This window comes from Salminus brasiliensis, chromosome 13 (assembly GCF_030463535.1).
Source record: "Salminus brasiliensis chromosome 13, fSalBra1.hap2, whole genome shotgun sequence".
In the NCBI taxonomy this organism is placed as follows: Eukaryota; Metazoa; Chordata; class Actinopteri; order Characiformes; family Bryconidae; genus Salminus; species Salminus brasiliensis.
In genome coordinates, this window is record NC_132890.1 from 31,061,572 (window position 1) to 31,083,820 (window position 22,249).

The 22,249-nt window shown below is 43.4% G+C and overlaps 1 protein-coding gene across 2 annotated transcripts in view; it reads right to left on the reverse strand.

Moving 5' to 3' along the window:
• LOC140575248 (carbohydrate sulfotransferase 8-like) overlaps window positions 1-22,249 on the reverse strand; it is a 280,691-nt gene that overhangs the window by 80,952 nt on the left and 177,490 nt on the right. The window contains exon 1 of one of the 2 annotated variants that reach the window (XM_072695480.1): window positions 20,016-20,080. The exons of the other annotated variant lie outside the window; for it this stretch is intronic. The gene's annotated coding sequence lies outside the window, so the exon portion shown is untranslated. Of the gene's footprint in view, window positions 1-20,015; window positions 20,081-22,249 lie in introns of those variants that run through there. 2 annotated transcript variants of the gene reach the window in all.

A 22,249-nucleotide genomic window follows, 5' to 3' on the forward strand; every position in this document is an offset into this window, starting at 1 on the left:
GCCTTTGAGCTGAGTCATGTGTGTGTGTGTGAATAGAGAGTAGAGGAAAAATGCTAAACCGTGCAATGTTGTGCCCTTGCACTACTGGAGCGTGTCCCATTGAAGCAGATTTGTTATTTTTTTTGTTATTTTTTTTTTGCCAATCTGCCAGCGTCTAATCTTCCATCTGAACCTGAAGGGAAAAAAACGCTTTACAGTGCCCTAGAGGCCCTTTTTTTATCACCATCCACTAATTAGCACACATGACTTGTCAACCGGGTAGCAATTACAGCAATGAGAACGGCAGTCTTGACAACAGCAAATGCTAAAACGCTGGATTCACGTCGTCTGCGGGATGCTCGGCTGCTGCAGAGCACTTCACTTAGCTGCTCAAATCTTCTCTGAAGCGTCAACGTTTCAACACGCTCCAGCACAAGGAAGACAGATATTTTTACTCCCATCACAGAGCCGTGGCTCTCTGAAGTCCGTAGAAAACCTCAGCCTCAGTACATTAAAAAAGGGTAGAAACAAAAGAAAGAAAGGATGAAAAAAGAGAGAGAGAGAGAGAGAGAGAGAGAGAGAGAGAGAGAGCTCTGCTGTTCTACTGAGCTTGGGGTGAGCCTGACAGAAGAATATTATGCTGATGCTGAATGGAGCGCTGCTTTGCTGTGAAGAAACGCAGCACTTTAAAGTCTGATACCGAGGTGTGGAATCAAAAGGACGTGTTAGATAACTTATTCACCGACATGAATGAGCTCAATTAAAATATAAGTCGACTCATTTGAATGAAGAACAAGAGGTCGCCTATTTCACAGGGCTCAAATGCACCACACAGCCGCTTCCGTGGAGCACTGAGCGGATTGGACGTTCTCAGCATTTCCCTGAGAGCCTGAGAGTCCTGGCATGACAAAGGTTTGCAACTACTGCAACTAATGACCTTCACTCCAAATCGTATACGTGGTATACTCTCACTCTCCGTGTGTTAGAACCCCCTGCACTGTATTTCCAATCAGCCATAACATTAGTACCACCTGCCTAATGTTGTAGTAGGTCTCCTTTGCGCTGCCAAAAAGATCTGACCCTTTAAGGCATGGACTCTACAAGACCTGTGAAGGCCTCCTGTGGTATCTGGCATCAAAACTCATGTTAGCAGCCGATTCTTTAAGTTCTATAAGTTGTGAGGTAGGGCCTCCATGGATCGCATCAGTGAAGCCTAGGTGGCCATGACCCTGACGCTGGTTCACTGCTCGTCCTTCCTTGGACCACATTTGGCAAGTACTGACCACTGCATACCGGAAAAACCCCAAAAGACTTGCCTGATGGTTTGGAGATGTTCTGGCCCAGTCGTCTAGCCATCACAGTTTGGTTCTTGTGAAAGTTTGCAGTAGTAGTAGTGTACCGTACCTTGCACCTACACTTTTTGGCCATTTTATTAAGTACACCACTGTTACCATTATCATATAACTATATCTGTTTTTCCTGCTAAAGCTCTAGGAGGTTTATTCCAAAGTCTTCCTCATACTACACTGCTGAGTTTAGACCTTCATCTTTGGCCTTCATCTTTTAGGAGTCCTTTATTTAGCAGGGCCGTGAGGGGTTCGGGTTACTGAGCAGAAGGTAATGGGATCCGTCCAGGCTACAGTAGAGACTGCAGCCTGGCTCACTTTAGGTACAGGATTAGCGTGTGTCGCTATCTCCTCCCTACGCCACCCCTCGCTCTCTGAAGTCTCTGTATCTGCTGAGTGCACTCTGTACAAGCTGCAGATAACCATCTCGCCCTTATCGTTCTGCCAACGCCGTCTCAGCTGAGGCAGCGCTAAAAGAGGAACGTCACTCATTTTGTCATGTATAGCAGCATAGCGGGATAAACACCCAGCATGGCCACCACTGATATTGTATTTTAATCCATCCACTTAATCCAGCGCATATCAGGCCGTTAGATGTTAAAGAGGTGTCTCTGATACTACAGACTTGCTACGCCTCGCCTGTTCCTGTGAGTTCTGTGACTAATCTCTTCTGCTTCGCTTTCACTTTCTGAGCAGCGCATTAGCATGGTAGCATCTGGCAGCTCTGAGTAAGGACACTGAGCTCGACCTAAAGGTGAACAGTCTGGGTCCTGCAGGTCCAGCAGAATGTAGTTTCAACTGTATTTTATTCCTGAATTGTTTAGGCTGTAAAATCTGTTTGGTTAGGCTTGATTTGAAGAAGTTATAATAATTAGAAAGAAGAAATAATTATCTCAACTGAATTTTATAATTATAGCCTGGGTGTTATAGCCTGAAATCGTCCTGTTAGTTTTACATGAGCAGATTTTTTTATTATTTTGCTACAGGATGTCTGCAAAATTTATGACCGATTTGCACGAGAAAAGAAATCTCGGCTTAACCAAGCATGGGATGGGAGTGACCTCCTTGACCTGCGCACTGTTGTCACCTCCAAAAAGACAAATATCCAAGGAGATTGATGAGTCCTGATGAGTCCTTTGGCTTGGCTTCTGGATTTGACTGAGCTTTGCCACAGACTTGAACAACCCCCAGGTATCTGTGCCAGGCCAACGAAAATAAATGCCTCCTTGAGCACCAGCGTCTTTGATAAAGGCCGCGAAACTCCTTTTCCACAGGACTCGTCAGCATATTTACCCACATGTCCATTATTTTCAGAAGTTTTTCCTTTTTTTACAGAAAGTAAAAGGAACAGTCTGTAAAAATGACTGACATGCCGCACTCAGAACTGAGAACCTTTGTTAATAATTGCATTACCCCACCTCCCCATATAAAACCAACCCTGTCTGAATAGGGCTTATGTCAGGTTTAAAATCTCCACGAGCGAAACTGGGCACCCTTGGCCTAACCCTTGGCTTTGCCTGACTGCTGCTGCGAAAACGCAGAGGAAACGCCGCTCTGAAATGTGTGGTATAACAGATCATGCTGCGAGTTTATGCGCTCAATTTCCTATAAATTAAAAAGAACTCCGCCGTCAGTGAGTCGTCACCGCCCATTAATTTTACATTGTGTCAGCTTTCAACAACTACAAGCGCCTTAATGGACTATATGATGATTTATGATATGCAACTGAAGCTCCTTTCTCCTCATTGTGAGAGTGTGTGAAGGAGAAAAAGAGAGAGAGAGAGAGCGAGATAGAGGGAGTGTGGCGGAAAAAGCAGAGAGAAAGAGAAAGAGAAGATGGGGGATAAGAGAGAGCATCACAGAGTCTCCTCTTGTCCCTTCCTAATCCCTCTGGCTGAGGTATAGTCTCATGCCCTCCGCAGCATATTTGCATTACAGCACACTGAGTTACTGCCCTCTCCTCCAGCCGGGGTTTGATTAGTCAGCCTGAAAATAAAATCGATACCAATCAGCCGAGGTTTGTTCTATTTGTACCAGCGATAAATACAGAATTGCAAAAGCAGCTCCGCGGGAGAAGATTCATACCCCTTGACACAGTGTTCTTTATTCGTTAAAGAGTAAATTATGGGGTAGCTTCCGTCGCTATCTTTCCTCGCAACCTTTAGACTGACCGAGGGCTCGGAGACCAGCTACTAGCCGCTACAGAAGTGTATAATGAGCTTACTTCCTAACGTTTACATCAGATAATGGCATGGAGTGCTGAGCTACACAAGCTTATTTTATTAACCTAATGTCCATAGTGGTCAATTAGCCTTTTTGTGTTTGTGAGACGGGCACCCACTGCCAGGTCATTACACAGCATGTAATGTGTGTGTCTCCCTCCCTCTAACATACACAAACCTCCCAGACTTTGTTAACGATGCAATTAGTGAAATTATTCACTAATGGCTTCATGAAATACTAATGAAAGCGAGTGATGCTAATATGCTAATGGTAATATGTGTGTTTGCTTGTCACTGAAAGGTCAACACTCTAAGTGCACTGTGTGATATGATGGGCCGACTCTTTTTGATAGATTAGTGATACAGTCAGTGGATGTGATCACTAATGTCATGGAAAATGAATATTGTAACCATGATAAGTTCAATACTTTCAACACTATATGTCCAAGTATTTGTGGCCAGCCCTTCTAATGAACGCATTAATTGACTTTAAGTTGCACCCATTAGACTGACACAGATGTAGACATGTACACACACAGCTTGTCTAGCCTGTAGAGAAGTGCTGCCAATAGAATAGGACTCTCTGGAGCAGATAAACATGAACCTATTGGCACCATGCTGCCTAATGCCAGGTGTGGGCTAGAGGGGTATAGAGCCCACCAGCATTGATCTATGGAGCAGTGGAAGAACTGTGTTCTCTGGAACGATGGATGGTACTCCATTCAATACTTTTGGGATGAATTAGGGAGTTGGGATGATGAGGGGGGTGATGATCATCCAACATCCTGACCTCACTAACACTCTTGTCACTGAATGCAATCAAATCCTCACAGGAATGCTCCAAAATCTAGTAGAAAGCCTTCTTCCCTGGACAGCAGAAATAGCTACTCCAAACAAACGCAGGATCATTTTTTTGGAATTTGAAAGAAATGAGAAGGTGTCCTGATATTTTTGCTCATATTTCATATGAGTTTGCTTGTTAAGTTAACCTGGCCAAGCTATTCAACCTGTATGACCAAGCATAGCCATGGTGGCTTAACAGAGTGTCCAGCAGGACTTCGCTGTTGACCAACATTTTCAAACTGGTCTACTAACTTTACAAAGAGATTCACCAACCGGCTAGTTCGACTTACATTTACATTTATGGCATTTAGCAGACGCTCTTATCCAGATGGACTTACATGGTTACTCGTATTACAGAGGTGGGCCAATGTAGTGTTAGGAGTCTTGCCCAAGGACTCTTATTGGGGTAGTGCAGCACAGTCACCCAGACCGGGAATTGAACCCCAGTCTCCCACGTGTGGTAGCTGACTGGCAGGTAGTGGTGTTATCTGTTGCACCACACCAACCACACGACTTGATCATGCTAGCCCATCAAACCCAAATGAAAACATGCGCTTTGCTGGTTAAGGGCTAAGTTAACCAGCTTATCCGGCTCGCATACCACCTTTCAACCACCTTGACCATCCTAACCACCTAAGACCAGCTTAAATGATCTCCTGAGCTGGTCCTGAGCTGGATTTTTCAGCAGGGTAATGACACAGTTAGTGATGTTCACTAATGACTCCAGGAAATGTAAATGACAGTGCATACAGCCGCAGCCACCATTCTAATGCTAATCTGCTCATTAGCTTTGTACTGTAAGTTCAACGCTCACAGCAGACTGTCTACAGACTATGAGGAACAGGATCCTCTCATAGGTTCCTGCTATTAACTTTTGCAGAAACTCAGAGGATGTCTTTTTAATGTCTCTGTTAGAAAAAAAAAACATACTGTGTCTGAAACAGAGCACTGTACACTCCGACTGTATTCTGAGGCAGGAATTAACCCATTATAACATTTCTCCTGCCCTCCCTGATCCTGTGTCTCTCTTAAAGCTCCTCCCATGTCCTCAGTCTGTAGCTCTTCCCTTTCGTATAGTTCCTCGTCTTCTAATCTTTTGTAGTCCCACCTGTTCATTAGTGATCTCCATCCATCTCTTGTGAGTGCCTTCTATTCATAGGCGTCCGGTTCCTGTGTTTGGTTGGCAGGTGTTGGTGTTCTGTGGTGTTCTAGCTAACACTGGTCTTTCTTGTGTCTTCACGTCCTTCTCAAAGATCTCGTCTCTCGGAATCCACATTGGCTGTTCCTTGGTTCTAAGTGTTTTCGTGCTTGTCTGCACAGCATTAGCACTGCCTTTGTCCTTTAGCTTAGCATTAGCATTATCTCGGCTTGACCCGCCATCCTTTAAGATCCACGGAAGACAAGCGTCCAGGCTTTTTTCTGTCCTGGCGTCAAAGTGGTGGAACGAACTGCCCCTGGGTGTCCGAACGGCAGAGTCGCTCGCTGTCTTCAAACCCAGACTGAAGACCCTCCTCTTCCAAGGGCACTTGGGTGAAGTGTAGTGTAGAGTATTGTGTCTCCATATTGACTTTTGTGTTTAGTCGTATCTAAGCTTAGAGGGATCTTTTGGATTCTAGCTGATACAAACTAGTTAAGGGTATTTGGTGAGTAAACAGTGAAGCACCTTTGTAAGTTGCTCTGGAGAAGAACGTCTGCTAAATGCCTTCAGTGTAAATTAGCACTGCATTTGTCCTTTGGCTCTGTCTTAGTTCTACCAATGTCGAAGGCTGTGTTCATGTGCTGGTTGGAAGATCCTACTTTGCACTTGTAAAGTCGGAGTTACAAGCATGTCACGTTCGAGTGTGTTTGTGAACGCAGGGTTAGTCCTGCCTTAGCATTGCCATTTGACCTTTTTTATTTCCCTCTAGACTTCTGGGCCTCGACTTTTTGTTCTTTAGCTTTGCGATCTCATTTTTTCTATGCTGTATTTATGTTGATTTTTGGGTGTCTGATGTTCTCTCGAATAAAGCCTGGTTTGCACGTACATCCACATCCTTCCTGTCTAACCTTATATTGCCACACCCACTGATGTCCGGATTGAATATTTGCCTCTAAAATACTGCTGGCTGAACCTTCACACCTTCACTCGCTTTTGTAATATATAAATAAATCTAGTGAAATGTTGTTTAACATTAATGCTAACAGCTAGCAATATGCTAGAAGTCTGCATCTTGGCCTTGTAGTGAACTGTTGCTGCTTTGCTAGTTTGCTAGTTCACAGATCTTAAATCGAGCTACAGCAGTAAGAAACACTGCAGCTGAAGATCAACAGCAGTAAAAGCGCTGGTGCTATACAGTTTATTAGCACTTCTGCCTATAATTATGTCTCATTAAATCCACTCATTGAATCCACTGTTCAATCCTCCATGGTGTTTGGATGTGCAAAATACAGCATTATGCGTTAGCAAATATTATCGCTAACAATGCTAACCCGGGATACTGCTAACAACGCTAACCTGGGGCATAAAAAGTGGGACATACTTTGGTTAAATTCACCTTAAAACACCACTAAAGGATCAACTCCAGAGCCTTTCACTTATAATAATCTGAATGTTTAACTGGAGCGCCGTCAACTCGTCAACAGCGCCGATATTTCGACCTCAGAAGTAAATGAAACGCAGCATTAAACACTATCACAGTTTCACACATCTTTTTTTGGATCGTTTTCACTTGTTCTTATGTAGGCTTTATCTAGGCCTGTCTATCATTTTACCTCATGTGAATACTGACACAAGCTGCCGCCGCCGCTGCTGTTCTACGTCAGTGCTTAGGTCTTTGTTTGAGAGCTGAGGTAATCACTACCTTCGTGTTGTTATGTTCGCATGTCTCGCAGTGAATGGCCCACTTTTAATGTGTGGAGCTAATGAGCAGCACTGGCTCTGATGTTCTTGGCCTATTTGGCAAGGCTTCCATTAGTTCATGTTTACCAGTCTGAATTATTTCTTCTTTCAGTCATCACATTTTCATCTTAAGCTAATGCACAACTCCCCCGCCCACCTCACCACTACCACCACCACCAACACCCCCACCTTTGCCATTACAATGTCACCAGCCTCATTTTTATCTTTATTCAGCCGCTCTGTGGAGGTAAGTTATGAAACTCGTGCAGAGAGAATGGCAGCGGGCTCTAAACTCCCAAAGTCAGTTAATGTGACATTCAGAATATGACAGGCTAATCTCCATTGTGAACCACTGGCAGGATTTCATTCGTGAGAGTGTGGCGTCGGCCTCTATAACTTTGTGTCGCAGTCTTATTACCATCTCTCTCTCTCTCTCTCTCTCTCTCTCTCTCTCTCTCTCTCTTCCCACTGCTCCGGCATCAGCCGTGACATTTCCCTGAATATCTCCATCGCCTGGTCAGCCAGGAAGTCCAAACTGACACCGCCTGAGACGTTACAGCACATCTTCAACCTGGCAGAAGTACAGCATCTCTCTCTCTCTCTCTCTCTCTCTGAATGCCTTTCTCTCCAGGTCTCTCTCGTCCACTTTGTTAATTTCTCTCTCTCTCTCTCTCTCTCTCTCTCTCTCTCTCTCTCTCTCACTCTATGTCCCTCTCTCCCTCTCATCTTTCAATGTCTCTCTCTCTCACCTGTTCTCCCCATCTCTTTCTTCCCATGTCTTACTCATCCACCCTTCCTCTCTCGCTCCCCACTCTCTTCTCCCGTCCTGCATATCTCTCTCTCTCCCTAATATTTGTATGTCTCTCTCTCACCCTGTCCCCATCTCATTCTTCCCATGTCTCACTCTCCCTCCCTCCTCTTTCATTTTCTCTATGCCTCTCCCTCTCGCTTTCTACATGTCTTGCTCCCCATCTCTTTCTCCCTGTGTCTCTCTCCCTCTCTCTCGTCTCTTTTAGCATGTCTCTCTCCCTTTCTCTCTCAATTTGCCTCTCTCTTTTCTTTCTGTCTCTTTTTCTCTCTCTTATCTTTCTCTTTTTTTCTGCATGCATCTCTCTCTGTCTTTTCTCCCTCTCTCCATCTCTTGATCCCGTACTTTACTCACCTCTATCTCTCTCTCTCTCTCTCTCTCTCTCTCTCCTCGTCTGTCCACAGTATTCATCATCATTTTGGATAAATGTCACGAAGTACTGAGCCAATTACTGTGATTCAGACTAAGCCCAGTCTTGGGCTCAGCTGCTTAAGCTTTAGGGGTGCATGTGGGAGCACACTACCATTCCTCAGCTCTTCCCATTTTACAGAACGCACTTCAGTTTTATACGTTATTGCATAATTGATCTGTCCACAATATATATATATATATATATAGCTATATTTCAGCCCTAATGAGAGACGGTAGCTCCACCTTAGTGTATATCACAATACCTGCATTCAGAATTTGTTCTTTTTACAGTTCTGATAATGTTGTTTGTAGCTATGTAGCTATTTGAAACTAGTCAGAATAGAAATAACGCTTAATTCACCACCATGCCAACATTACCTCAGTTACACAACAGCGGCCTACACCTGATCTCCTCCTGATCTCCTAACAGTGTGGTGTACGCAAGGGTGCAGCATTTCACCAGTAAGTTTAATAGTAAAATGATAACCACAGGGTTCAGTGGGTTACACCACATCATCAGACTTTGGTAGGCCAGGCCTAAGCTTGATAAGGACCACAGCCCTCAGCACTGATTTCACATCTCTCCACCCCGAGCCTCAATGGCCTCATCCTCTATTTTAAGGCAGAGCAGGCTGCAATGCTTTTAGGTAGAGCGAGTTGATGGACTTTCTTAGTGGCAGCAAGCTCATGAAGTTTGCATGAGTAGACAGTGTTTCTCATGGACACGCTAGAGCCATCCACAGCTTGGCCATGGCCCAGTTATCTGCAAGCCCATTTAAAAAATTCCTGAGTTCCCTTGGATACGAAAGGACGACTGGTTTCATCTATCTGTGCTCCTTTTTCAGTGAGATTCAATCCTGTGAAATATTCATACTGGAAAAGTGTATGCTCTCACTGGCCACTTTATTAGAAACACCTAACTTGTGTTTCCACCCACTGGCCAATTTATTAGAAACACCTAACTTGTGTTTCCACCCACTGGCCAATTTATTAGAAACACCTAACTTGTGTATCCACATTGGCCAATTTATTAGAAACACCTAACTTCTGTGCCCACACTGGCCAATTTATTAGAAACACCTAACTTGTGTTTCCACCCACTGGCCAATTTATTAGAAACACCTAACTTGTGGGTCCACACTGGCCAATTTATTAGAAACACCTAACTTGTGTGTCCACACTGGCCAATTTATTAGAAATACCTACCTTGGCGTCCCATTACTGGCCACTTTATTAGAAACACCTACTGTGTCCTTCCGCTCACTGGCCACTTTATGGCAAACAGCTACCCTGTACGTCTATTTAGTGGCCATTTTATTAGAAACACCTACCTCATACTTCTACTCACTTGCCAATTTATTAGAAACACTTCCCTTGTACTTTCATTCATTGGCCACTTTATTAGAAACACTGTATTTCCAATCCTTGGCCACTTTATTAGAAAGACCTGCCCCGCACTTCTATTGACTGGCCACTTTATTAGAAACCCCTACTTGTTTCTACTGTAGTCTAAATGAGTCATGCTGAGAGGGAGTGGCATCTGACCCACCCAGAAAGAGCAAAGACATCAATGCTTTCTGGGAGTGGCACTGGCGGGAATTGAACCTGCAACCTCCTGATGATGGATGATGACCAACGCCTAGCCCATGGCCATGATGGTCAGCCTATGATATCTCTCCTCACAGGTTTCTGGCATGGGTAGGTAGGTATAAACTTTTTTCAGGTAGGTAAAAACATGCTGTGGTCTCCCTCGCTTATTCAAATCAGAAGCCCCACTGAGCGCAGAGCAGAAGCTCAGACTGATCGCGCTCTTTGAATCCTGAACTCCGCAAGCTGTCGTTTGACAGAAAGCTCTGGGCAGAGGGCGGCTGTCCTCACAGGAACCGTGCAGAGAAAGTTGAAGGTTACTTTTCCCGCACTGACGCTGCACTCCCACTCTCGCCGCTTGGTCCCTGCATGTGAGCAAAAGTTTTTTTTGCTTTTTTTTCACAGGCATGAATAACCTATTTCTGGCTCCTCTTTCTGCTGCGCGAGCGCGAGAGCAGGGCTCTGAGGGGATTTGATCGCGGGCGATGTCGAACGCAGCTGTGAAAAGTGAGCGCGTTTCAGGTGACATCTGACTGCTCGTTGACTGAAATGTTTTCTCAGGAGATGACAGGTACCTCTAGCACTGATGGAGCACTCTCTCAACCTGCAGCAGCCTGGAGGATCTCTCCCTCTCTCCCTCTCTCTCCCTCTCTCCCTCTCTCTTTCTCTCTCTTTCTCTCTCTTTACACGCGCTCCCAGAGCCGAGCAAGCGAGCAGAAGAAGGCCCCTATCACTACTGAGCTTTTCTTTGACCATGAATAATAGAAGCAGGCCTGAAATGTTAACTTAAATATCTGACACAGATTGGCGCGCTCACGTGATTTTCCGAGCTTTCCGAAAGCCCATCTTTCAGGAGCGCTCCGTAATCCGCCGTGGTCCGCCAAGAGAGCTGACCCGAAAATCCTTTTTTTCAATCTAATTCCCAATTCATTAGAGTGTGTTCATTACAGGCCTGAGGGGGCCGGTGCCTCATGAAAAATTCATACGACCCGAAGATTATGTAAACCTTTAATATGTGGCCAGCAATTTGCTGAAACAAGACAGATAAATTTCCCGATTTCAATCTGGTTAGATCTCTGATAAATGCTCATTACGGAGCCTTCCAGATGCAGGACGCTCTTTTTTCAGGATATCCAGAGAGTTCCAGTGCGCTAACCGCCCTGCTTCAGTTGATCTATCCATGCTCCACATACTTCTGTGCAAAATATGCGGTCAGCAATCGTCCAATCTGCCGATAATTCTCGAATTCTGCCGATGCTGAGAGCTGATCAGAGAGCTGATCAGATCATATTGGAGAGTTAAGGATTACACCTGCTCTATGGCGAGGTGTGCTCTATCGCGCACAGTTGGAGGAGCCCATTAAAGCCAGTGCTGTACTCTGCCTCGTCACTCTGACGATCTGACACAAACCAAAGTCCTTATAGGCAGGTCTGTTCACTCACCATCTTTGCTCCATCACCAGGCAGTTATTTCCAGTCATACGAGACCAGGCTTCTATCTCTGTGAATAGAGAGAGACCAAAACCCTGGAAACTAAAGGCCAGATTACCGTTATTTTAAATCACTGATGAAATCTGACGAAATGAGTAGCTCTGTAGTGTTTGGCTCAAAAATGCAGGCTCACGGTGTAACCTGCAAGCTGATTGGCTCATTATCTGTAAACCAACGGCAGGTTGAGCGTTATGAGAAGTCCCAGTCATATTCGCACCAGCGGCCGCTCTGCTCAAAAGTAGCGTGCACCATGGTGGAAGCAGAGTAAACGTATATTAATTTGTTGCGTTTGCAGGGCATTTTACTCCTTGGATAGTGCATATCTGTACTCCTGACATTACTAGCGCCCTCTACTGGGTCCATCAGGGAGCAGCCTAAGTGCACTTCACTACTGCAGTTTTGGGTTAGTCAATTCATAATAAAATATGAACAGGTAAAACTTGTGTCAAATACACGGCTAGTTGATGCTGTTATTCAACTGAAACATCTGCAAACCTCTGTGTTTATAAACTGTGTTCGAATTAGTTTCCATGTACGGACTGTAGGATGTATGGTGATTGCTGTAGATGGAAGGTATGGCGACATAATGAGGCTAACTTGGGGAAGAAGCCCACCAAGGCAAATCTGTCTGTTATTTTGGACTGTGAGCTTTCCATCACTGGAACATTTATGGAGTTTCGGCTTTGGACTGCAGTTATCTGTGCATTTCTATCACACTGTATAAGAAATGTTATGGGGGTGAATTTGGTTTTGAGAGAAAATTGTGAAAATAAAAAGTTAGGACTGTTGGGGTAAACAGCCCCCCCCCTCGTTTTAGTATATAATGTGTTTGGTGTTGTATTTTGATTAATTGCACTCTTTTTGAAAAGGCTAAAAATGATTTGATGTATAAATTATACATCCTGTAAAATTTAGATAACAAATTGATGCGAGCTTTGGCAGGGGGTCTATTGACTGCCGTTCCAGCTTATTTCCTGCGTGTAGGATTATGCATCATCATCATCATTCTGCACATGCTAAACAGGTCTGCCTAAGTTTTACAGCAGCAATGTTATTAAGGGCAATGGGTAATGTGCTTAAGGGGGCTTTTACTGCCACATTCCCTTTTACTACTCCTCTTTATATTTACACACATTCAAAATGAACATCAGTTAAAATCATTTGAAAAAAAAATTCTAAATGTGAATATTAATAACTCTGTGTAGGTATTATATTGTGTATATTGTGGTATTGAGGAGCTACAGTCTCTCATTAGGGTGAATATTAATAACACTCTAAATGTAGGTATTGTGATATATACTGAGGTGGAGCTACAGTCTCTCATTAGGGTGAATATTAATAACACTCTAAATGTAGGTATTGTGATATACACTGAGGTGGAGCTACAGTCTCTCATTAGGGTGAATATTAATAACACTCTAAATGTAGGTATTGTGATATACACTGAGGTGGAGCTACAGTCTCTCATTAGGGTGAATATTAATAACACTCTAAATGTAGGTATTGTGATATACACTGAGGTGGAGCTACAGTCTCTAATTAGTGTGAATATTAATAACACTCTAAATGTAGGTATTGTGATATACACTGAGGTGGAGCTACAGTCTCTCATTAGGGTGAATATTAATAACACTCTAAATGTAGGTATTGTGATATACACTGAAGTGGAGCTACAGTCTCTCATTAGGGTGAATATTAATAACACTCTAAATGTAGGTATTGTGATATACACTGAGGTGGAGGAGCTACAGTCTCTCATTAGGGTGAATATTAATAACTCTAAATGTAGGTATTGTGATATACACTGAGGTGGAGCTACAGTCTCTCATTAGGGTGAATATTAATAACACTCTAAATGTAGGTATTGTGATATACACTGAAGTGACACTACTGTCTCTCATTAGGGTGAATATTAATAACACTCTAAATGTAGGTATTGTGATATACACTGAGGTGGAGCTACAGTCTCTCATTAGGGTGAATATTAATAACACTCTAAATGTAGGTATTGTGATATACACTGAGGTGGAGCTACAGTCTCTCATTAGGGTGAATATTAATAACACTCTAAATGTAGGTATTGTGATATACACTGAGGTGGAGCTACAGTCTCTCATTAGGGTGAATATTAATAACACTCTAAATGTAGGTATTGTGATATACACTGAAGTGGAGCTACAGTCTCTCATTAGGGTGAATATTAATAACACTCTAAATGTAGGTATTGTGATATACACTGAGGTGGAGCTACAGTCTCTCATTAGGGTGAATATTAATAACACTCTAAATGTAGGTATTGTGATTTACACTGAAGTGACACTACTGTCTCTCATTAGGGTGAATATTAATAACACTCTAAATGTAGGTATTGTGATATACACTGAGGTGGAGCTACAGTCTCTCATTAGGGTGAATATTAATAACACTCTAAATGTAGGTATTGTGATATACACTGAGGTGGAGCTACAGTCTCTCATTAGGGTGAATATTAATAACACTCTAAATGTAGGTATTGTGATTTACACTGAAGTGACACTACTGTCTCTCATTAGGGTGAATATTAATAACACACTCACTGTAATCAGGGGCGCTGCCAGGGATTTTGGGTCCCATGAAAACACATTACACTGGACCCCACAACTCTAACAATTCTGCCAAAATACTCTTTAGGGCCTTTGTCATTCACAGGCTCTTACAATAGTCCTAACACCCCCTGGCTCCCCTGATTGTAAAAGACTCTGAGGTGAATAGGATTTTTTTTTACCAGCGTTCTATAAAGCTTGTCCAACCTGCCTCAGGGGGCGGAGCATGGACAGGTCAAGCCTATAAGTCTGTAACAGCATCTCTCCACCGATTCTCTACTGAACACTGGCCCGGCTGTCTGTCTACCTGGACGTCTGTGTGTCGGTGTTCTCTGTCTGTGCTGAATCGATGGAGAGGCCATGCTCCCTCCTTTTTGACTGAGATTGGAATGTGTATCCCCTGAGAGTGGAGGGGAGTGGAATGATGTGTTTATTTATAGAGCCTAATGAGCCTAATTGGTAAATTAGTGCTGTGATTGATTCAGTATTGAGTGTGGGCTGTCTGCATCTGGGCTCCGGAGTGAAGGATCTCTTTAAATAGAGGCAGTGACACGCTGGGGGAAAGTGAAGCCAAGGCAGCACTCCCACTGAGACTGATCTGTGTCTACAAAGCTCACTGCTGTCCCTGCTAACAGCGTGGAAAACTGCAGCAAAAGCGTCAGCAGAAGCCATAGAGGGCTGTACTGATAGCCATCTTTATATGCATTGATTTTATGATGGATAGTTTGTGAGATTTGTGGTGGTATGACGCTGCAGAAACAGTTGTGTGTAAGTTATGATATGCATTAAAATCAGTGCTTTATGTGTTGCTATGCAGCATTTAATGCATTTAATGCTTAACCCCATAAACTGCATTAGATCTTACAGAAATTATATAATATAATATAATATAATATATATGCTAAGATATATGGCCTCAAACGTCTCTATAGAAACAAATAACTAAATGAACATGTATTTCTTTACATAATTGCAAATGCCTGTAAAACACAAAGGAAAATGACAGTAATACACAATTTGGACAAAAGTATTGGGACACCTGCTCATTCATCGTTTCTGCAGAAATCAAGGGAATTCTTTTGCTTTTGTTGGAGTAACTGTCTGTACTGTCCATGAAAGAAGGCGTTCTACTACATTTTGGAGCATTGCTGTGAGGATTTGATAGCATTCAGCACAAAAGTGTTAGTGAGGTCAGGGTGTTGGAAGATCACCCACCATCCCACCTCACTCCCAACTCCTCAACTAATTCAAAAAGTATTGGATGGTACATCATCATTCCAGAGAACACACATAGTCCAATGCTTTCATTTAAAATAGTAATGAATGCATTTATTAGAAGGGGGTGTCCACAAACATTTGGACTAACAGTGTAACCTCAGACATATGGTTCAAAAGCTTAAAGGGGAATTTCACGGATTTTTCACATTTTGTACATAACTCAGGGAAATGTAAACAACGTCATCCAGAGTGGGTTTGGTGTGAAATGGTTCACTGGAGAAAAACTTCTTCACAACTTTCTTCACAGTGGCGCTGATAGGAACCAGGGGTCTTCATCACTACAACCCAAATATAGACATTTTTATTTACTATCCAAAACCACCAAGTGAACACACACGTTTTCTCATTTTTTAATGTGATGCTGATGGAAACATTTTGGCAAATCTAAAAACAATAAAAAAAATGTGGGACCACACAACACCCAGCATGCATTTCACCACCCTGAATGGGTAAAAAAAAATATATAGATTTTGTGTCAAAACACAAAACCTTGGTCAGCGTCTCAAGCATCACATGTATTCATCACAATTTGGTGTAATTATTTTTTTTTTAGAGGCATTAAACTCTTCTGACATCTGGTTCCATTCGTCACCACTGTGAACAATCCTGAATCGTTAGGTTTCTCTAGAACGGAGCGTTTCAGACCAGATTCACTCTAAATGGCTTTGTTTACATCCTTACCACTGACTTATACAGCATTTCTTAAACTCAGCGGAACTCCCCTTTAAGATGTGTATTAGTAACATTACTGTATGTTCTCTGTGGAATATTAAATGTTCATCCTCACATATTACTGACATATAACTGTGTGACTCATCAGTGGTTACATAATTGATTTACTCCCCTGACTGAGCGTGTGCTCATGCTCTCCGTTCTCCAAAAAAAATCATTCACACAAAAGATCCTTCCCGCAGCAGAGCTCTATTAATAGCCCCTGCTTGGAAAAATCCCACCTCTATCTGAGAGTGCAAACGAATTCGTCTATTCTTGAGCACACTGCTCTTTCGTGTGTGTGTGTGTGTGTGTGTGTGTGTGTGTTTTAATTACGTAGCTTCCCAGTCCCCTTTAACCCTCAATGCCAGCTTCTGACTCACTGGGCCTAATTCCATAATTGCCATTTATCCTGGATCCCTCTGCACTGTATTATTACGGAGAGGCCCGCTCTGGCCTTGACGAGGGTCAGTGCTGCACTATACGGCCAGCAGGCCCTTCATTACGGCCCTTCAGAGCCGCAGATAAAGCATTACTCGCCCCATAACAATACCCGGCCCTCGCTTGGAGGGGAATTAACTAGGAGGCCTATCCATTTCCTTCCTTCAGGCTCCAGATTGAATTACTCATTGCTCAGGGCTGAGAGAGAGAGCGAGAGAATGAGAGAGAAGGAGAGAGGCTCCCAGATCTAGGAGAACTTTTTAATGGATTCCAAATAGAATTCAGTCCTGAGCTCGGCTTCTCAACAGGCAGATCACCACTGCTTAATGACATTAAAGGTTCAATAAGGACACTTTCGCTCATGGGCAGAATTACATAAAGGCCCATAGTGTGAATGTCAAAGCAAATCCCCTGGGTAAACTGCAGAAAAAAAAACCCCTGACAACATCTGTTGTTATTCGAGACATGGACATCTGTCTGAAGGGAAGATTTTTTAGCTATTCAATTATTCCTTATATTGCCATGATTGGACACAGTCAGTGCTACATCTATAGGATAATAAGGCACAGTTAAAGACGGTACCGCAGAAAATACTGCTTCGAAAACAAAGGTTCTCCATAGCAGACACAGTAGACGCTCTTCTTCTTTGGATATGGCGATATACTCCGATTCTGTTGTGTTGTGTTGGAAAGCTAGTTAGCTCTGCCCTAAGCAGCGTTAAATGGCCTGTTGGAATGCTGGGTTAGCATAGCTAGCTACTGTATGATCAGTACTTACAGCAGTCGTCTACTTCAGACTGCACTCACTTTAAATACGATTCGACCTTAAACCATCTGATACGAAATCACAAGGTGGATCACCATCATTCCAGAGAATGATGCAGTTCCACTGCTCCACAGCTCAATACTGGTGGGCTTTATACCCCTCCAGCCCACGCCTGGCATTAGCCATGGTGCCAATAGGTTCATGTTTATCTACAGGGACTAGGCATCTGTGTCAGCAATGGGTGCAACTTAGAAATAGCTAAATATTCATTCATTAGAAGGGGTGTCCACAAACATATGGCACACTGTGTACCTCTCGTTGGTTAAGGTAGAAATATTTCTATTAGAGTTTCAGTGTTATAATAAATATTCAGTTTTATATCAGTTATATAAAAAGCTTCAGTACTGTCTGTCTCTTCTGCAGCACAGATCGCCTCGTGGTGTCCCTCTGTGGACCCTCAGCAGCTGCCTCAAATTAAATCTTGCTGAAAAGAGGCACCGGCACTGCTGTTTTAGGGGACCCTGATAACATTACATGAATATTGTACAGTAGTCTTGTTGTCTGTGCAGTTATTTACACTGAATTTCAATTTCTTATTTGAATATAAAGTTAGGCAGCACTCTACCCCCCCTCTCAACCCCCCCGCGCGTAAAAATGGAAGGGCAGGTGGCACTGCTTGTTCCATTGTTCCAGTGCACATGCCCCAGTAGGGACAGTTAAGCCATTGTGGTTCAGGTGAACGCTGAAAGGCCAGAGTCTACTTTGAGCTCTCATCTAATTGCATATTTGCTGTTATTGCTTGCCCTGTTCCCCAGACGCTTGGCATTTTCCAAGGTTAAGCCCTGTCTCTCTCCGGACACCCGTTATTAATTCTCACCCGTACTCATCACAGCAGCGGGAAGCGCCGGCCGCGCCTTGAGCCCCACAGAAGACAAATGAAGTGGCAGAGCCAAAGAAACGGCATGGAGGATTTCCCTACTTCTGGGATTCCTGATCTCCCTACCCGAGAAAGGCATCTATTCTCCTCCTCTGGAGGTAATGGATCACCCTGGTGGGCGGGAGAGTGCCGGGCTGAATGTCAGGGAATGGTTAATGTTCGTAGCTGAGATTGATGTGAAGGGTGCAATAAGAGCTACTGAGGTGTTTCCCCCCAAGAAATGCTGCTCATTAACCTCCCCTGCAGACCGCAGTCATGGTCGGGGATTGCATAAGAAGAAAAAAGCCATGGGTTGATACCACAGGATATTTCCAAGTCTTGTCTGCTAGCTTCATAAATATAGATAATAATGTCTTCAATAAAAAACACTCATCTTTTGCTGGAGAACTGTAGTTTTTTTTGGTTGGTTCTCGGCATAGTTGTAAAATGAGAGGTCAGGACATGGGAGTGACATACTGTGAATCTCAAAAACAGGCCAAATCCAAGACCTCATCCCACTAGCAAAAGCCCTGCTAGCCCAAGTTAAAGCTTTGACATGGAAAAAGGCAAAAGCTGCAGTTGTGTGACTTATTGAGATCTTTCCCTGGGACAGTGTTCACCACCAGGCTCTGCTAGTAGTGAGTAGTACTATTCAGCGAGCCAGTAAGTTAAATTAGGAGAAGCTAGTGGCTGCTAAGCTAAAAGCTATCCAGCTATCCCTGGGCCCTGACCCCAGCTTCCACAACTGGGACACTTTGGTAATGTTATATATCTAAAGTATAACCATATGTTTCCTCTAGGATGGCTTTTTTCACAGTGGTTACCCCATGGGGGACGTACTAAAGTATGGGAATATGACATAAGAGATGAATATAGCTATTTCTTTAAATCCGTTTATACATACAGCATCTTTTCCTCACTGTAAATGGGCTGTTTTTGAGCTAATATATACAAGCTGTACGGGGCTGTACAGGTAACCTAGCTTTAGCACTTAACAAAAGACTGTCTGTCTTCTCTGTGTACATTTTAAGTCCCAAATGATCTACTGTGGCTTTCTGTGGTCTTGATAAGGCTTTAATTTAATGTAGTACTGTCAAAATGCTGTGTGGTGTGTTGTGGAAACTGAAAAGTGGTCATGAAGCACCTTCGTGTTGACGATCTGTGCGGCAGGCTTTACTGAAAACCTCTGTTACTTAACCATAGCTAGTTCAATCTACCCTTCTCTCTTCTCTCCTCTCCCTGTCTTTATTTCTCCCTCCCTCTTTTTGGGTACATTTTATAACATTTTAAATGATATGAAGTAGAAACACTAAAACTTAAATTACCTCTGGACTTCTGGAGGACAGCCAGTAGGTCATGTAGGCCAATTCAAGCCTGTCTTACTTACCACTGCTTTTTACAGTATGGCTAAATCAACACATGGTGATAATGAAACTCTAAAATGAAAAACATTCACCTTTGCTGCTAAAATAAACATCGCAATCTCTGCAGATTGCATCTCAGGTGCGGCTAATTGTGTTAGAAAAAGGTGTCTGGTTCAACCACATGTGGCTGCTCCTGCCAGATCTGGATTATGTCATGCATAATGCATGAGACCTGAACGCTAGCCCAATCCTATAGCAAACAGAACCCTATTAGTAAAAATTCTCCGTAATTACTCGTTGATTGTGATTCTGTTGATATCTCCCAACATCATAGGTTAAAACTAATCATAGTCTAAGAGGGCTTTGCGGAGGAACGGAAGCCCAGAGCTGTTACCTGTTTGTGTTTCCGCAGCTGTACGCCGGTACGCCGGTACGCCGGGATGCCGGGAGGCCGAGAATAATTCACTTTGTTTTTTTTATCAGCAAACAGAGCCGCTGGGGGATTGAGGCAGAATTGGGAGGAGGAGGGTTAGAAACAACACGAAAACAAACTTTCAGCTGAAAAAAAAAAGAGTCAGGTCTCCACACACACACATCCTGCCCCTTTCGTCTCCTAATAAACCCTGATAGGCGCAGGAGACAGCCAGAATCATTTATTAAACTGACAAAGCTGCTCTTTTAAGGCCATTTCTCGCACTCCTTTGCATACAAATCGCTTTTCTGGCTTTCGGAGACGTTCGTCCGGTGAGGTGTGTCGCCCTGCTGTGTCGACTCGAGAATGCCACATCTCTCTGCCTCGCCTGTGAACCTATCAGGAGCCGAAAGCAGGCCGGAGATAAATCAAGAGCTCACTGATGGAGCCTCTTTCTGGCCAGAGACTGGATTGCACTATAGTTCCGGTTTTGTCTCCTTTGTCGGCTGGCGTTTCTCACCTAGTTAAAGTTTCTCATTTCATTGTCTGTGCCATTGTTCTCCAACTTCTTTACTCTAAACTGTGTCAGAACTGCTGGGTTACGAGTGAAAACCAGTGAAACCATGTGGCACAGTGTGGCACTTGGTGATTTGCATGTTTGCATCTCAGCGCTGGGGTCTTAGGTTCAAGGCCCTATCTGGGTTTCCCTGTTCTCCCCAAGTCTGTGTGGGTATGCTCCGGGAACTGAGGTTTCCTTTTTCTAAGGATGTTTGCCAGTGGGTGCAACAAGCAGTTAACAAGGTTGGCAACCATGATTTTGACTGACTTTGTATCATTCAGGCTATTGTTAATGTGTTTAATACAGCAAATGGGGGAGAACTGTGTAAAGGGTTCTGCATGCATGTGCATTTGCATTTGCATTTGTCACCAAAGTTAAACTTGAGGTTTTGCACAGGAGCATTGATTGTGGCAAATCCCATCATTTTTATTCATTAAAAAAGTCATTTTTTAAACAGAAAGCACAGATGTCAGGGTATATTTAATGTCAAAGTACTGCTTATAAAGTAACTTTAACGCACACTGAAAGTACTGTTTCTTTAAGTAAATTAAACATCAAAAGTACTGAATTTTAATGAATAATAATTTAGCAGGTCATTTAATATTAAATACAAACACATTTTATTTGAAAGTACTGATTTTTGGGGCTCTGAAAGGCTTAGCTGTCTAAGATGCTGACATTATGGCCTGAGGATTGCAAGTTTGAAACCAGATCATGCTGCTTCGCCATCAGCAGCCGGAGCCTGAGGGAGCACAATTGGCCATACTCTCTTTCGGGTGGGTAGATGGTGCCCTGTCCATCACTCCCATTTTGATGCTGGCTGGCACAGGCATCTGTTGGCTGATGTATCAGAGCTGGGGATCCGGCCTTGTTGTTTGAGCATGTTGGCTGCTCAGTGATGCTGGGTTAATTGGCGCAGCTAAATGTGAATATGTATAAAGAAGAAAGCACTGACATAGGAATGCTTTAATGGAAAAGTACTGATTTCTTGTACATGTTGTACAGGTTGAAGTAACAAGGCTTCAAATTTGAGCAAACATGGTAAGATTCAACAAAAACACCTGGGAGACCACTAATAGCTATAGGCATGTGATGCTGCCATAAGGTTAATAGGTTATAGGCTAATACCGGCAGCAGCAGTGAAAAGCATGTAGTCTGTCAGATGAGGAGAAGGTTAAGGCTGAACTCGCTGTCCTGTTTACTTTGCTCTCTGTATGAACGTCTCTTCTGTGTAATGTATTTGCTTGTATAATGGCCCTTTCTTTATTTATGAACCTGAGCTACATTTGCGCTGAGTTCATTCCCCCCTCTAGGGTGACGACAGAAGACCCTGTGGGCTCTTGGCTCCGCCCCTCCACCTCTACAGCAAGCCTGAGCCACCAAGAGAGTGGAGGTCTTGCCGAATCGAGGCTTTACAGCAGATTGCATCATTTGAAAGAAAGCGGAAGCGTTTTATGTGAATTTAACCTTTAGCGCTCTTGTCTCCTTTGCGTGTGTGTGTGTGTGTGTGTGTGTGTGTTAACGTGCGAAAGGAAGCGACTGGTCTCTTGACCCCTCGCGTTTCATTCAAAAGAAAGTATTGGGTCATCCTGAGCCATGGGAGACATGCTGATTGTTTGTGATGTTTTGTCTTGCCTTGTTTGTATGTGTGTGTGTG